Below are 18,548 nucleotides of genomic sequence, written 5' to 3' on the forward strand. Positions count from 1 at the left end.
TTCTCATACACAAACAGCAGTTGACCACCGCTGCCTGGTGAAACGTTGTTGTGATGCCTCGTGTAAGGAGGAGAAATGCGTACCATCACGTTTCCGACTTTGATAAAGGTCGGATTGTAGCCTGTCGCGATTGCGGTTTATCGTATTGCGACATTGCTGCTCGCGTTGGTCGAGATCCAATGACTGTTAGCAGAACACGGAATCGGTGGGTTCAGGAGGGTAATACGGAACGCCGTGCTGGATCCCAACGGCCTCGTATCACTAGCAGTCGAGATGAGAGGCTTCTTATCCGCATGGCTGTAACGGATCGTGCAGCCACGTCTCGATCCCTGAGTCAACACATGGGGACGTTTGCTAGACAACAACCATGTGCACGAATAGTTGGCGACGTTTGCAGCAGCATGGACTATCAGCTCGGAGACCATGGCTGCGGTTAACCTTGACGCTTCATCACAGACGGGAGCCCTGCGATGGTGTACTCAACGACGAACGTGGGTGTACGAGTGACAAAACGTCATTTTTTCGGATGAATACAGGTTCTGTTTACAGCATCGTGATGGTAGCATCCGTGTTTGGTGACATCGCGGTCAAGGCACATTGGAAGTGTGTATTCGTCATCGCCATACTGGCGTATCACTTGGCGTGATGGTATGAGATGGCATTGGTTACACGTCTCGGTCACCTCTTGTTTGCATTGACGGCATTTTGAACAGTGGACGTTACATTTCTGATGCCTTACGACCCGTGGCTCTACCCTTCATTCGATCCCTGCGAAACCCTACATTTCAGCAGGACAATGCACGACCGCATGTTGCAGGGCTTGCACGGGCGTTTCTGGATGCAGAAAAGGTTCGACTGCTGCCCTGGCCAGCACATTCTCCAGATCTCTCACAAAAACGTCTGATCAATGGTGGCCAAGCAACTGGCTTGTCACAATATGGCAGTCACTACACTTGATGAACTGTGGCATCGTGGTGAAGCTGCATGGGCAGCTGTACCTGTACACTCCATCCAAGCTTTGTTTGACTCAATGCCCAGGCGTATCAAGGCCGTTATAACGGTCAGAGTTGGTTGTCCTGGGTACTGATTTCTCATGATCTATGCACTCAAATTGCGTGAAAATGTAATCACATGTCAGCTCTAGTATAATATATCTGTCCAATGAATACCCGTTTATCATCTGTATTTCTTCTTAGTGAAACAATTTTAATGGCCTGTGTGTATTACCAATAATTCCTGTCCATGCATTAATTGATGCCTTGTTTCTTGCGTGGCGATTTCGTTACGAAAATTGAAAGCCCATTCGCATGAAGCCATTCTCGTCTCTTGACAGAATCTTTGCTGTGAAAAGTGGATCTTCACCATATCTTTGTAACAGACATAGCAGCACTACAAAATGGCAGGCTGAACTTGTGGGCGAAGGGCTTTTGACGCGCTGTAGATGACCTGCAACTGTTCATGCAGGATCGGTCAGATTGCAAAATAAGTAATCCCGATAGACGCTGAAATTTTACGTACCCTAGTTCGGAGATCTTCTTCCTCCAAACGTCGCAGTGCTCGCTACTCCACAACAGGAGTGCAAGCGGCGCGACGTCTGTCACAGTCCTCTGTTGTTGGAGCGACCGAGCCAGAGTCTGCCATTCGCTGGAAAAGACGGCTGAATAACTGTACTGATGGACCTTGCACTGTGGATGTATTTCAGCATACAGATCAAGGACTAGACCGTTCCTGCCATTGGTCAGATCATAACAGTAGATCATAGCTGTTATTTGCAATATGGCATAACATGCTTCCCTTACTTTGGTAAGTGCAATGATAAAACTACAATGTAAAAAGTGCTGACAAAAATTTTCCTTTTGTGGACTTTTCTGCAGCGTATATGCAACGCAGCGCGACTCTGATGTGAGTATTTAAGCACTGACACGTGGCATTCGTGTCCCAACGTGTGTGTGGTAAGTACGGGAACGTGAATTAGGAGACGTTATTGCCAAATGCGTCCAAACAGGATCAACGTGCTGTTATTATTTTCTTGGCTGCCGAAGGACAAACCTCTGTAGACATCTATGGGAGAATGAAGAATGTAAATGGGGCTTGGCTGTCGAAAACCATCGTTGTGGAAAGGTGCGCCAGGGGGTGCTGCTGACGCAACAACGCACGCTTCCATTGTCGCCAAAAAAATCACACTAGCAAGATATCGGCCTCAGAAATCGATCGCGCGTGAAAATTCTGGCCATAGTACGCAGTTAAGTCCTTCTGGAAGTACAGCTTTTAAACATCGCGCGCGCCTCTTGTTTGTCCCTCGCTCCGCGCCACTGCAGACGCTTAATGTCCGAGAGCGAGCTGCTATAGAGTGGAACGAGTAAAACGTTTGTGAAATTATGGCAACATTCTTTGTTCATTATGCCTAAGTATGCGATTTATAAACCGTATCTTATGCTAGAGATCTCTTCGCCCTTAACACCTCTGTGTTACGATTCGTAAATGAAGTCTCGATGAATAAATGACTTGTTGCGTCATTAACGATATAACCTAGCGCTATTTACCTAATGACGTTACTTTCTCTGCATTTCAAAGCTGGCTCCTTAAAGGAAAGTTCATTTGCTAGTGACGCGCTATTCTTCAACGTGATTGGCTTCGTTAAATTCTAAACCGAAAATCATTAACGTCATTTCGTAATTATTCTTCAGTTACTTAGAATCATAATACTGATTCTGAGGCAAATATATAACTAAAAAGAATCAATACGAGAATATTATTAAAACAATGTTCAACGTATGTGTGCCTGAAGTTGACATATTACGCATTCACATTGCTTATTATTTCTCGCGGAGTGTAACATGACTTGTCTTGTAACTCCGCTGTACAGGACTTTGCTCCAGTGTATTAGGCGGCTCCAGTGCGGCGGAGCGAATTTCAAACAATCGGGGTGGACGAATGTTAAAAGGTGTACTTCAAGAACGTCAACGCTGCTTAGTATCACAATTATGGCCCCAATTTCCTCGAGAAATGTACTGCTGTTGGTGATATTTTGTAAGTGTTCGTTTTTCTCCTTTAAATATGAGTTAGTGATCTTTCCTTGTTAGGTACATTCCCAGTTCATATCAACACACACACACACACACACACACACACACACACACACACGCAGTAACTGTATGTGAAGTATAAGTTCATTAGCCTAGTACAACTTGGGTTTACAAGAGCACGCGATAATTATTCCACATATTCTCCAGAAATTTTAATTTTTTCCATAGCCCCAGCTATTTTATCTGCTTCACCCTGACACACTGCTACCGTGTAATTACCGTACTCAGGTTAGAGCTTCACTTGGCCGTAAACATCTACACTCTCACTCTGTTGTTTACATCACGGTTGCTGTGGCTAAACAGCTTCTCCGGCTCGTTGTGAATTACCGTAATGTATTACCTCCCTTGAGAACAGCAAAATGAACATGAGGTCATCTTTCTCTCTCTGTAATATCTCTATAAAGCACCAAAGAATATTACAAAGTCCTTCACGAGTAACAAACACCAGATTAAAACTACATTATTTGTCAACTAGAGCGTGTTATATGTTTCTTATGTTCTGCAGTTTGTGGCGTGATTTATAGACTGTGATTTTCAGTCTGTTGTTGGCAGTCTCTAGAGAATTTGGAGCTGTATCTTGAAACCTACGCAGAGGGTTCTCCTATAATTATTTCCTTTTCCGCCTACGAAGTGAAGTAATTTATTTTCTATTTCTAGTTGTTCAGTATGAAGTAGGTAGGAACTATGGAAGTGCAGCAATAAAAGTTGTTGTCCTTGTTAGAAATATTCCTTCCGCTCTTACGTTTAATTTCGCTCTCATACGATGCAGTACTCTATGTCGATGTTGAACACTTAAAAGTTGAAGTTGAACCTGGAAGAAACAATCTGTGACGGAAAAGTGCTCTTCCTCTTTTAATTTCTGAGAGTCCCAATCGTACTGGAAGAACATCTGCAATAAGCACTAGAAACAAACCTCTCGGCATGAAAACACACTTTCAACTAAGAATCTTTATTTTTTTCTAAGTACACATTCATTTCGTTTCGCATGTGGAATACGTACGTACGCATGTATCAGGTAATTAATAATATCAAACTGAATGTTCTTCACACCACTACGCTGTTACTCATAACTGTTCCGCCAGGTCCACAGCTCGTGGTCGTGCGGTAGCGTTTTCGCTTCCCGTGCCCGGGTTCCCGGCGGGGTCAAGGCTTTTCCCTGCCTAGTGATGACTGGGTGTTGTGTGATGTCGTTAGGTTTAAGTAGTTCTAATTTCTAGGGGACTGTTTACCATAGATGTTAAGTCCCATAGTGCTCAGAGCCGTTTTTATTCCGCCGGAGCAATATTTTCATAAAGCTTTTGCATAAATCAGTCAACTCTCAATACCATTCCAAGCATATATGCTGCAACGTTAGAGATAACATCTATATTGCTAAGATATTAGAATAAACAACTTCTTTACTTGCTGCCATCTGCCGCTAATTTCAGTATGGAAATCGAAAGTCACCAGCGATCAGCATATACAGTTCTTTTTTGATCACTACAACATAAAAGTTTGTCAAGAACGAATTCTTACTAATAGTGACGACTGTATTCTAGCACGTCAGTATGTGTCAATACAAAAATTGTGTTCTGTGTAACGAAGTCAAACCGGAAATACGCTGTTTTCCCTCATTGGACTTGTACGATGATTCTCGACCATCAGCTACCCACTAATAGTTACTATTCTCATTAATAATACAGAAACTGCCTTGCTACAGTGAATACACCAGTTCTGGTAAGATCACCGAAGTTAAGCGCTGTCGGGCGCGCCGAGCACTTGGATGGGTGACCATCCAGACCGCGATGCGCTGTTGCCAGTTTTCGGGGTGCAATCAGCCTTGTGATGCTAATGGAGGAGCTACTCGACCGCATAGTAGCGGCTCCGGTCAAAGAAAACCATCGCAACGACCGAGAGAGTGGTGTGCTGACCACACGCCCCTCTATCCGCATCCTCAACTGAGGATGACAACGGCGGTCGGATGGTCCCGACGGGCCATTCCTGGCGTGAAGCCGGAGTGCTTACTAAGTACATAGTCCAGTTTTAGTATCCTTTCTATCGCTTCAACACTCTTTAAACGACTACTGAAAGAAGCAAATCTGAGTTCTACTGATTCAGAGGATAGACTCTGCAGTCCAAATTGTTTCGGGAATCGGTATGATTAGAGCAGAGTTCAAGGAAATAGGCTTCAATCGAGGCCCGACACACAGCTTTAATCTGCCACGTAGTTTCAAATGATTGCACTCTCCGCTACAGATTGATTAGAACTTGTACGGAAGATATCAGCGATGCATGTTGGCTAGTCTCATTATTACGGACTCCTGCTAGCAACCATGGTACTGAACATTTGCAGCACGTGTTGCAACTAGTCGAGAGACAAACGATACGTTCATGCAACTATAAATCTTCACGTCTATCTGGATCCATGCTGTTCGCAGTACTCCATCGTGGTGATAATGGCGCGGTGGTTTCATTCTGTGAAAATGATAGGTGAAGTTACCCAACATACACTATATGATCAAATTTATCTTGATACCTATTATTGGACATTAATATGTGATATATCCACCCTTTGCTTTTATGACGGCTTTAACTCTGGTGTGGAAGTTTTGACTGAGATGTCTGAAAGTCTCGTTATTCCTCAAGAGCTAAAATCAGAGGAGGTAGATGCTGGTGCCTGGAGCGAAGTCGATGATTTAACATCTAAAAGGTGTTGCACTAGCTACAGGTCGGATTCTGGGCAGCCGATTCCATTTCAGGAATATTATTTCCCACAAAGCATCGCTGCACGGATGTTGTTCTATGATAAGTTGCAATGTAATGCTTAATCAGTCATCGTCTCGGAACAATTCTTCTTCTGTGCGCAATTCAAAATGATATAAAATGTGTCCTTATCCTGTCGCATTTAGAGTTTTCTTAAGCGCAATCACGGTACTGCACCCTAATGATGAAGATTACCTCCATACCGGAATACCATCTCCTCCGTACTTGACTGCTGGCTTTACACGTTATGGCAGATAACGTTCTCTAGGCATTCGCCAAAACCAAACGATTCCATCGGATTGCTACAGCGTATAGCGTGATTCGTCACTCCAAATAGCTCGTTTCCAGTCGTCCATTGTCCGGTATCGTCGTTCTGTACACCGCCTCCAGAGTAGCTTAGTACTGTCTACAGAAATTATGGTTTATGAATGGTCGCTTGACCATTACACCCCATTTATTTTAACTCGCTACTCACGATTATATGATAGTTTGACTGTGGCAGCACTTTGGAACTCACGAAAGATTCCCTTCCGCCTTCCGTTGATTTCACGTCTTCTTACTTTTTTTCTTTTCTTTTCTTTTTTTTTCAACCACCCTCTGCGTTGTTCGAACGCCACTGTCCGTCAGTACACGATGTATGTCTGGTCTTGGTTTCACTTTGGTTGTTTCTTTGCATTTCCACTTCACAGTCACGGCACAGACTGTCGTCCTGAACAGCTATAGAAGGGCTGAAATGTGTCTGGTGGACTCCTTCTTCGGGTGACATCCAATGACTAGTCACATTTCGAGGTCATAGAGCGATTCTATTATCACTGCTTCTATACTGACAACACACTAGTCTCTGACTCCTCTTATACTGACTGATCCGCCTTTAGATACAACTAATGATTAATTCCTTAGCACACAGGTGATGTCCCCGTGTACTTTGTCCCGGTAGTGTATCATCGGTACGGCACTATTATTGTGAATTTGAGGGCCACGGGAGCACATTATATCCGTGATTACGCTCTTGCAACAGTTTGCAGACACTTCTAACCGAGTTTCCGGACGCTTATTTAAAGATTCTGTCCTCTCTAGGGTGGCCAATCATCACCTATTAAAGCACATCATTCCCGAAGAAGATTTAGTAATCAAATCGGTCAAGAGATCTGCTAGTATCGCTGGTCCTTGACAGTTCCACAAAGCCTGTTCCCAGTTAACAACGTTGGAACCGAGCGTAAAGGCACAGTGGTTGCCATGCTGCGCAAGTATTCGGAAAAGCCAGGTTTTTTTAAATAGGCGTCCAGCAACCATATGTTGTTTTCCATTGTGTCCATATACCGATTGGCGGGAACGCAGAGATGACTGATTTAAAACGAACAAAACTGACATTCTTAGGCATCGTTTCCCAACAAGAGTCGGTACTTCGTAGCTAATAACGTCTTTGTCTACGGGACATTAATCCCCAATCTTCTTTCATTTCCAGCATTTAAATTTGTACATAGGTCCATAGTCTCAAAACAGCTTCACAACTACTTGCCGGTCCCTATGGGAGGGATGATAGGGGTCTTGAACTGTACTCCTAGATTCATCAGTTGAAGCTAGTCCTTGAAACTTTGAAAGTAGTCTTTGACGGGATAGTGAATATCAGTTCAGGATTTCATTATCTCAAGGGACGAATAAGAGCATAATCATTCGTGCCGCTCTTCTCTGCATATGTTCATTATTCTGTGCTGGTCCTGTTTGCTATGAGACCCAAAAAGGTAAGTAATATTTAGTATGGCTCGCAAGAGTATCTTACAAATAATCTCGGTTGTGGAGGGATTATTATTTTTCAATAGCCTGCTAATGAACTGAAGTTCGTCTCCTCTTCACCTACCACTGTGCCTATCAGATCATTGTACCTCATATATCTAAGTATTCTTATACACACGGAATTGCATGAGTAGGCTGATTCCAGCTGTCACCCACTAAGACTGAAATCGTACGCTTCTACCACAATTGGATGTGTTTATTGCAAAATTTTACATTTCTAAACATTTAAAGCAAATATCCGATATCTTATCAAGATCGGCTTGAATATTTGAGCGGCTTACTTCAAACATTGTTTCATAACCACTGCATCACCTGCAAAAAGTGTGACATTACTGTCGATAGTGTCATCCAGGTCTTTAATACACAGCATCAGCGCAAGGAACCCAACACACTTTCCTGGAGCAGCCCTGAAGTTACTTCCACAGCTGTCGATCACTCTTATCCCAGGTAATAAGCTGCTTCCTCCCTACCAACAATACCTCAGTCTAGTTACAAATTTGCCTGGGTACCGTATGTGACCGCAGTTTCTATAGTACGACCAGGTGTGGTGCTGAATCAGATGATTTTTGGAAGACGAGAAATAGTCTACCTGACTGACTGATCCATGGTTTTAGAACGGCACATGAGAAAAGTGCGAGCTGTGTTTCGTATCGTCGATATTTTCCGGATCCTTGGGGTCACATACGGGAAAGAGTTCGCTGAACAGTAGCAGTGTGAATTCGAATTATTGGCCAATATTTTATCTGGAGGGTGTGCTGTTTCACTACAGCACACCGGTTGTCACACACGGAAGGACGGATATGTACAGAGTTGGCAGACGGCTGACAAGCGTTATTTACCCACCGATTTCGACGAGTTTCGGCACACATGCCGCAGGCCATCCGGAATTCTGTGGAAATGGCCTTAGGTTATTAGCTTCCGTTTTTGATAGAATGGAGAGTAAAGTCCAGTGCACGAGATCAATTTCGGGCCAGGTGGCATCGGTAAAGCAATTGAAGACGGAAATTTCATTTATACGCACCTGGTGTGTAGCCTACTACCTCTGGTGAAACAGAAAAAACCTGTATTTTTTTATCGTTTTTATATATTATCGTAACTCATTTTGTACAATATACTCTCAATTAAAAATAAATACAACGACAAAAAAGAAATTATCCTGTGATTTAAAAACACACCTGCAAGTAGAATACGAGTGCTACATGAATGTGTAAGCAAAACAATGCAATGAAAAATATATCGTGCAACAGTATTACAAGATTGGAAACGTTACAGAAGGAAAAAAATCCAAAAAAAATCATGAGACGAAATCTGGGGCGTCGTATTTCTGACCTCTTTATTTCTTTATTGCCAACTAACTCCGTTACAAACTTAGTAGTAGTTACACTGTCTGACAAAAGAAGTCAAGCAACCAGAAGACAAGGTCGGATGTCAATGTAACTTGTGTACACGTGCACACGGAAGGCGAGTATGTAAATGGTTATAGCTACAATTCTCCTTAACATGTAGAATGGTCACCGAACTGCATTCGTGTTGTCTGTATTAACGGCTGTCAACAAGGCTGATACCATTGAAAGGTGTACGTATTCGGAGAAAGTGTTCTGAAAGATGTATATATCACGAGGTACGTCAATTTATTCAGTAGATTTCACAGTTCATTTGGAATGTTCACCACTTTGAGCTTTTTTGTATGTCGACACAGCTACTGTAGGTTTCCTTTCGCTACCAGAGGTTGTAGTACGATGGCTATTGGGAAAGTGAGGTCCGATCAAGCATGAAATGGAAAAATACAGTGAGAATTCAAAGGAGCTTTGCACTGATGTGTTGGTCAGTGACTCTAGCATTTCTGTCGGTCACGTCACGTCGCTCTACTTAGTTATGAGTGCACAGTGAACACGTAAAGATACCTAGAAAATACTCCCTCCACGTATGTGTGCCTGCCGTGAGAGTTCACCTGATTTCATGTAGCCCACATAACGTAACTGACATGCATTTCGTTCTCTATGACAATCCTTGGCAGCTCACTTCCGGAGTAATAAAGATGAACCTGTACAGTCTTTGATGCGAAGTCTCTCTTTTGCCACTATACAGTCTGTATGTGGCTCCCTCTGATTTTCATTTCTGCTTCCATGAACCGCAGGCTATGAAGACAACATTTTGGGACAGACAATGAGTTGCAGAGAAGCGCAGTTAACTGGCGGAAAGCACAGACGCGTGCCTTCTACTATAGGGTGTTGGAAAGGCGGAACAACGCTACGACAGATGTTTAAGTCGGACCGGCGAGTAAGAAGAGAAGTAATTGGAAGGTGTTGCTAACTGTTGTGTGTATAACATTTTTGATTTTTGAAGTGGTTTCCATTTCGCGAACAATCGGATCTTACTTTCAGAATACCCTTAGTATTATTGACTGGAGCTCGGGCGTGCGAAGGAGTCGAAAGCCGTTATCAACCAGAGAGGGAGAGAGAGTGCTGTCTCAGAGCAAAGTGAGACGCTCAGATGGTGGACATGCCGCACGGACATTTGTATTTGATATACTACAAAAAGGTGGGAATTTAAGGAGATGGACATGGTTAAAGTAAAAGAACCAGAGGTTGTACAGAGTTTCAGGGAGAGCATAAGGGAGCAATTGACAGGAATGGGGAAAAGAACTACAGTAGAAGAAGAATGGGTAGCTTTGAGGGATGAAGTAGTGAAGGCAGCAGAGGATCAAGTAGGTAAAAAGACGAGGGCTAGTAGAAATCCTTGGGTAACAGAAGAAATATTGAATTTAATTGATGAAAGGAGAAAATATAAAAATGCAGTAAATGAAGCAGGCAAAAAGGAATACAGACGTCTCAAAAATGAGATCGACATGAAGTGCAAAATGGCTAAGCAGGGATGGTAGAGGACAAATGTAAGGATGTAGAGGCTTATCTCACTAGGGGTAAGATAGATGCCGCCTACAGGAAAATTAAAGAGACCTTTGTAGATAACTTGTATGAACATCAAGAGTTCAGATGGAAACCCAGTTCTAAGCAAAGAAGGGAAAGCAGAAAGGTGGAAGGAGTATATAGAGGGTCTATACAAGGGCGATGTACTTGAGGACAATATTATGGAAATAGAAAAGGATATAGATGAAGATGAAATGGGAGATATGATACTGCGTGAAGAGTTTGACAGAGCACTGAAAGACCTGAGTCAAAACAAGGCCCCCGGAGTAGACAACATTCCATTGGAACTACTGACTGCCTTGGGAGAGCCAGTCCTGACACAACTCTACCATCTGGTGAGCAAGATGTATGAGACAGGCGAAATACCCTCAGACATCAAGAAGAATGTAATAATTCCAATCCCAAAGAAGGCAGGTGTTGACAGATGTGAAAATTACAGAACTATCAGTTTAATAAGTCACAGCTGCAAAATACAAACGCGAAGTCTTTACAGACGAATGGAAAATCTAGTAGAATCCGACCTCGGGGAAGATTAATTTGGATTCCGTGGAAATGTTGGAACACGTGAGGCAATACTGACCCTACGACTTATCTTAGAAGCTAGATTAAGGAAGAGCAAACCTACATTTCTAGCATTTGTAGACTTGGAAAAAACTTTTGACAATGTAGACTGGAATACTCTCTTTCAAATTCTGAAGGTGGCAGGGTTAAAATATAGGGAGCGAAAGGCTATTTACAATTTGTACAGAAACCAGATGGCACTTATAAGAGTCGAGGGACATGAAAGGAAAGCAGTGGTTGGGAAGGGAGTGAGACAGGGTTGTAGCCTATCCCCGCGGTTATTCAATCTCTGTATTGAGCAAGCAGTAAAGGAAACAAAAGAAAAATTCGGAGTAGGTATTAAAATCCATGGAGAAGAAATAAAAACTTTGAGGTTCGCCGATGACATTGTAATTCTGTCAGAAACAGCAAAGGACTTGGAAAAGCAGTTGAACAGAATGGATAGTATCTTGACAGGAGGATATAAGATGAACATCAACAAAAGCAAAACGAGGATAATGGAATGTAGTCGAATTAAGTCGAGTGATGCTGAGGGAATTAGATTAGGAAATGAGACACTTAAAGTAGTAAAGGAGTTTTGCTATTTGGGGAGCAGAATAACTGATGGTGGTCGAAGAAGAGAGGATATAAAATGTAGACTAGTAATGGCAAGGAAAGCGTTTCTGAAGAAGAGAAGTTTGTTAACATCGAGTATAGATTTAAGTGTCAGGAAGACATTTCTGAAAGTATCTGTATGGAGTGTAGCCATGTATGGAAGTGAAACATGGACGATAAATAGTTTGGACAAGAAGAGAATAGAAGCTTTCGAAATGTGGTGCTACAGAAGAATGCTGAAGATTAGCTAATGCTAATGAGGAAGTATTGAATAGGTTTGGGGAGAAGAGAAGTTTGTGGCACAACTTGACCAGAAGAAGGGATCGGTTGGTAGGACATGTTCTGAGGCATCAAGGGATCACCAATTTAGTACTGGAGGGCAGCGTGGAGGTAAAAAGTCGTAGAGGGAGACCAAGAGATGACTACACTACGCAGATTCAGAAGGATGTAGGTTGCAGTGGGTACCGGGAGATGAAGAGGCTTGCACAGGATAGAGTAGCATGGAGAGGTGCATCAAACCAGTCTCAGGACTGAAGACCACAACAACGACAATGTTCCATGATGCGTAGTTGAAGGTAGAGGATGATTTCATATGATTCTATAGAGAGACGGCTCACTCGGAATAAGATAACAGCATTGAGTTTGTTTGGCTGCAGGGTCTAATTCAGTAATTAATGTAGGGTAATGATTTTGTTGTGTCTAATAATACCAACGTTGTGGTATCCTGGGTGAATTATCAGTCATATGTTCAGTATTCTAATTATCATTCTCCACCAAGATTAATTAAAAGTCATTTAATTTGGAATGCAGACAGCAAGTTTTGCGTAAACTACGAGCAAAATGTACAAGAAAAATTTACGTTGTTTGACAACGGCAAGAAAGAATAATTGTTTTCGTTAGATCGCATTTTCTTTTGTGTCATTAACAAGATTGAATATAATTTCAGATTACTTTCCTGTTCATTTATAAATATTTGCCTTAAGGTTATCCTCTTGGTTAAAATAATAAATGTGTTTGGTAAATGTTGCACTGTTAACCTTGCTCCATTGCGTGTACAATGATTAGTATTTTTGAAAGAGGACAAAAAAGCCATTTGCTAAAGCTGCATAACTAATAAAACAAAACCGCAAAGTGCCTCGCAGTGAGTTATTCTCACTCATCATTCAGCTCATCATTTTAGCACTGCAAGTAGAGCAGGGTCGAGTTATCCACTGCCAATGTAAGAATCGATTGTTGGTGTGAACGAAACTTTGAGAGAATATGGTAGGTAATCTTCATTTACAAAATTTTAATTAAATTCAGAGGACGTGTTTTATAACATGGGAAAATTTTGTTATGCAATAGTTAGTCATTGGGTGTGGCCTTTTTATGATAATACTGAATATTATTGATAATCGTTCCTTACGTTCATTTACAGATAGTCAGATGGAGTTTAGTTTAATTAGTATAAGGTATATCAAGAGTAATGTGCACAATTATGTTCGTGTTGAAGATCAGGTAGTAAAGGCAATTCTAGATCAGACATTGTAATCAAAATTCAAAAGCAGATGCTCTCCCTTTGCTAGCGAGATGTTTTGGCGCCGTCGCGCGTGCGCGCGCGCAAACACGCACACACACACACACACACACACACACACACACACACAGCTTCCAGTTAAGAAATTCATCCTCCTTAATACGTTTGAGAGTATATAAGTGGCTTATTTATCAACATGAAGGACAAGCCGCGTGAGAAAGCGTTATCAACATGTGAAGAGGTTACGATGTGCGTGGCGAACAGTTCTATTATTTGTTCCGAAATGGCTGCCACGGGTGTGAAGGTGTTATGATGTGCTTGGCGGTCAATACGGCGATACTTCCTTGTGGCAGCCAGACGTGATCGGCAAGGACCTTGAAAACGAGTATGTCTCCCCTATCGTTCCCGTCCAGTCCAACATCCGGTCGATATCTAATACGAACGCCCCACAAATTGATCAATTCGATCAGCCGGCGAAATGGAGATGCACGATGAGATTCATTCATACTTCGGCTTCCTTCACTACTCTAATTTCAGTATCCACCACAACTAATTTCCACAGCTCGTGGTCTTGTGGCAGGAGTTGTTGCCTCTGTATCGTGAGGTCTCTGGTTCGATTCCCAGCCGGGACGGGGAATTTCTGCGGCAGGTACTAGTTGTTTGTGTCGCGTCGTCATTTCATCATTATTTGGGAAATTGGCGAGACTGGACTGCCATCAACGTTTGCTAAAGTTATTGAAAACGCTGTGTATGTTAGGATAATTGATCTTTTTATATCACACAATTTGCTATCAAATGTACAGTTCGGGTTTAGAAGTCGTTTAACAACTGAAAAAGCTATATTCACTTTTCTCTTTGAGGTACTGGATGGGTTAAACAAAAGGTTTCGAACGCTAGGCATATTTTTTGATTTAAGCAAGACATTTTCTTGTGTTGATCACAAAATATTGCTCATGAAGTTGGACCATTACCGGAATACGGGGAGTAGCTCACAATTTGTTCACCTCTTACTTTAGCAACAGACAGCAAAAGGTCATTATTCACAATGTTGAGAATGGCTGTGATTTGGGGTCTCAGTGGTGTATGGACGAGTGAAGGGTGCCCCAGGAATCAGTGTTGGGGCCACTCTTGTTCCTTATTTCTATAAATGATATGCCCTCTAATATTATGGGTAAATCTAAATATTTCTGTTTGATGATGACACTATCTTGGTAGTAAAGGATGCAAGATTAGCTCGGTTTCAAATAGTGCAGCTCATGACCTAAGTTCATGGCTTGTAGAAAATAAACTAAAGCTAAATCACACTAAAACTCCGGTTTTACAGTTTCTAACACACAATTCAATAAATCCTGCCGTTTCAATTTCGCAGCATGGGCCTATGATTATTGAAACTGAACAGTTCAAATTTGTAGGTGTTCAGATAGAGCCGGCCGGAGTGGCCGAGCGGTTGTAGGTGCTACAAACTGGAACCGCTCGACCGCTACGGTCGCAGGTTCGAATCCTACCTCGGGCATGGATGTGTGTGATGTCCTTAGGTCAGTTACGTTTAAGTAGTTCTAAGTTCTAGGGGACTGATGACCTCAGAAGTTAAGTAACATAGTGCTCAGAGCCATTTGAACCATTTGTTCAGGTAGATAGTAAACTTTCGTCGAAATCCTACGTTTAGCATCTTGTTCAAAGACTTAATGCTGCCATTTTTACTATTCGAACAGTATCTGAAGTGAGTGATCGTTCAACACGAAAATTAGTCTACTTTGCTTGTTTTTATTCGCTTATGCCGTATGGCATTATATTCTGAAGTATCTCTTCCCATTCTAAAAGGATATTTTTGGCTCAGAAACTGGCGGTTCGGGCTATAAGTGGTGTAAGTTTACGAACCTCTTGTCGATCCTGTTCACGAGTCAAGATATTTTGACAGTGGCCTCTCCATATATATATTCCTTACTGTCATTTCCTGTTAACAATATTAGCTTATTCCCAAGAATAAGACTCTTTAATACTCGGCAGACTTCAAACCTGCATTTGCATCGGACTTCCTCTACTCTTGTGCAGAAAGGTGTGCAGTGTACTGCTGCATCCATTTTAAATAAGCTATCACTCGAATTCAAAAATCTTAGCGGTAATCCACACGCTTGCAAATCGAAACTGAAGAGTTTCCTCATGGCTCACACCTTCTATTCTGTCGAGGAGTTCCTTGAAAAATTAAGCTGGCTCATATTGAATTGTTGATTACGTTTTGTTAAAATTATGGATTGACTTTTTTCGGGTTCATAAACATTTTATTTTTATCTGTTATTGTTTTGATGTTGTAATTTCTTGTAGTGACACATTCCATGTCATTGGAGATTTGCTCCTTAATTTGGTCCTACGGAATTTGACGTGTAAATAAATAAATAAAAAAAAAGATTAACAAGTTTTAAAGGCGCCGATAAACGCGCTGTTGAGCGTTCCACAGATCAAAATCACCATAATCGTAATCACTACAAAATTTGCATCGTGTTGCTGTGGTGAGTGTTGGCTAGAACAATGCATTCACTATGTTGTTTATAGAAGCATACCTGTATTCTTATTATTTTACTCATTATGAAGCCTAACCCTGCTGCGCCCTTGTTTCAATTTTGATTATAACCCTGTACTCGCCTGACGAAATTCATATTATTTCTGCCTCCACATTTAACAAATTCATTCTGTATCAGAATTTAGTCTAGCAATTTCCCTTTTAAAATTCTCTAACGTATCTATCCTATTAAGGAATCTGACATTCGACCCTCCGAAAGATACGAAACATAGCATGCCAGTATTGTTTTACCTGATGAAGACATCCTCCTAAGTAGTCCTCCATCGAAGATTCGAATGGGGAACTGTTTTACATACGAAATATTCTACCCAAGAGGATGCCATCATCATTTAACCACACAGTATAGCTGCATGGTCTGGGAAAAAGTAACGGCTACAGTTTCCTCTTTCTTTCAGCCGTTTGCAGTAGTAGCACAGAAAACCCGTCGTGTTTAATGTTACAAGGTCAGATCAGTCAATAAACTAGATTGTTGCCACTGCAACTATAAAAAATACTGCTGTCTCTCTTCAGAAACCACACGGTTATCGAGCCTCTCAACGGATCTCCCTGCGTTCTCATTGCAACTACGGTACGGAGAATTGTGTCGTTGAGGAAAGCGAGCCATCCCACTTCGCCAATGTCCATGGTTTAACACCAACTAAAAATAACCTGGCCGTTTTCCAGAAACAGAAATCTACCGCGTCTTTTCCATCTCATGACATTTGTCCTCTATTCTTTAGTAGAAAGGACGCTTAGTGGCCTACACAACCTCTGAGAAGTCATTTTTGATTGATACGGTTGATACCAGAGTAATGAGCAGCAGCTTGTCTAAATCGGTGAGTCGCTAGGGGCTGTTCGCTGTTATTAGCTGTTTCCGGGAACCGTGAGGTTCGGTATAGATGCGGTGATGTACTATTTCTATTTATAATGTTTCGGTTCGGACCGTAGTTTCGGAGGATACCAAAATGAACACAAACGCCTATAGAAACATTCTCAATGATAGCATACTTCTCCAATTTATTGAACGGTTTAGAATCAAGACAATATGGAAGACGTAAAAGAAGAGTCATTATTTCCTGATGCGATGTGTACATGAAACTTTAGATTGCTTGTTTATACAGTGACGGATGACGTGTAGAAGTAACCTCTGTCATAGAAGTGTCTCACCATGATGATTTTTGCGAAACAAAGTTATTGATGCTTCTCTTCATTTGTTTAAGAAACATTTTAATTCAAATGCTGTAACTCGTAGCTTCATCGTAAGTGCAGTCAAAGCTTAGACTGAAACGTAAATATATGAATCATTATCAGAATTTAGAGCAAAGATAACACCAGACACGAAGTTCATTTTCCATCTGGAAAAATCTGTGCAAACGCACCAAATTGGTTTAAACTCTGCGCGTTGCGTTCGTGAATAATAGAACGAGCACGGCAAGAGTCAGTGACGTGTGGGATTAGTAGAGTGAATAATTAAATTTTTGCAGCTACATGCCGTCAAATGCGTGCTGTCGGCAAAAAGCGCCGAGTCTGATGCAACGGCTGTGTGGGCGAGACTTTTCCATTTGGCCCAGGGCCACGTAGCACCTAACGGAAACGTAAGCACTTCTATGGATTGGCGAAGCTTTCAAATTTAAAAAGAGTGTTTTCAGTAAGTCGTTTTCGCCCAGGTGTGCTGTTATTGTTTTACAACGCAAGAACGGTAATGCCTCTATGTACAATGCCAAATAGCGCAGTTACACCCAAGTTCTAAATGTACATTGTAAAACATTTTTAACTCATTAAGTACATCATATGGTGCACTGTGACGATATTATTTTACAGTAGTGATGTGAATCTGCGTGAATTACCAACGAATCTTACATTCCATTCCTACTCCCTTCTGACGTTTGAGCCCTTACTTCCGCCAACACGAATTATCTCAGTCAAGGTGCGCTCTGTGCAACTCAGGACTTTGTGCAGACATCACGTCTGCCCTTGCACCTACTTCCTCAGCGCTCTCTGAAAACTCGATGAATCAAGATTCTACTATGTCATTTCACCTCTTATTCCCAAAATCCTACCCACGCACCACAGAAACCTGGCTCTTGTCCATACAATTACCAGCCATGAATGATGCTTTCAAACAATTCTGTACTAGATTTTACGAGTCCCATGGGATGTACACACATGTAACGATCCTAGCAGGCGCATCTCTGAATTCTTTCTGTGTCTGCTGTCATGATAACTTTATAACGACTTCAAACTCGAGGGGGGTTTTGTAGAATTGAAGGCAATAGCATATTTTACTCTAGTTCCTTTACTTATCACTGCATACCCAGTAGCTGTCACTTCAAAGGACCAGAGGAAGCTAAAGACATATGGAGCATGTTCTTCAGTCCTAAGACTAGTTTGGTGCAGCTCTCTATGCTTGTCTACACGGATGCAAGTCTCTTCATCTCTATGTAACTGCAACCCTCAATCACTTGAACTAGCTTACTGTAGTCAAGATTTCCAATACAATTTCGACTTTTCATGCATCCTCCCAACACCAAATGAGTGGTTCCTTTAATGAGGGATATCAAACTATCTCTTCTCTTAGTATAGTCTTGTAACTGCCCTTTCGATTTATCTCTTCATTGGTTATTCGATCCGATCATGTATTCTTCAGCATTCTTGTGTTACATCACACTTAGAAAGCTTTTGTTCTTCTTTTGGATGTACTGCTTGTCCTCTTCCATATAAGGTGACACTCCGAATAGAATCTCACAAAAGTCTTCCCGACACTTATGTAC

Source organism: Schistocerca gregaria, chromosome 2, assembly GCF_023897955.1.
Source record: "Schistocerca gregaria isolate iqSchGreg1 chromosome 2, iqSchGreg1.2, whole genome shotgun sequence".
Classification (NCBI taxonomy): Eukaryota; Metazoa; Arthropoda; class Insecta; order Orthoptera; family Acrididae; genus Schistocerca; species Schistocerca gregaria.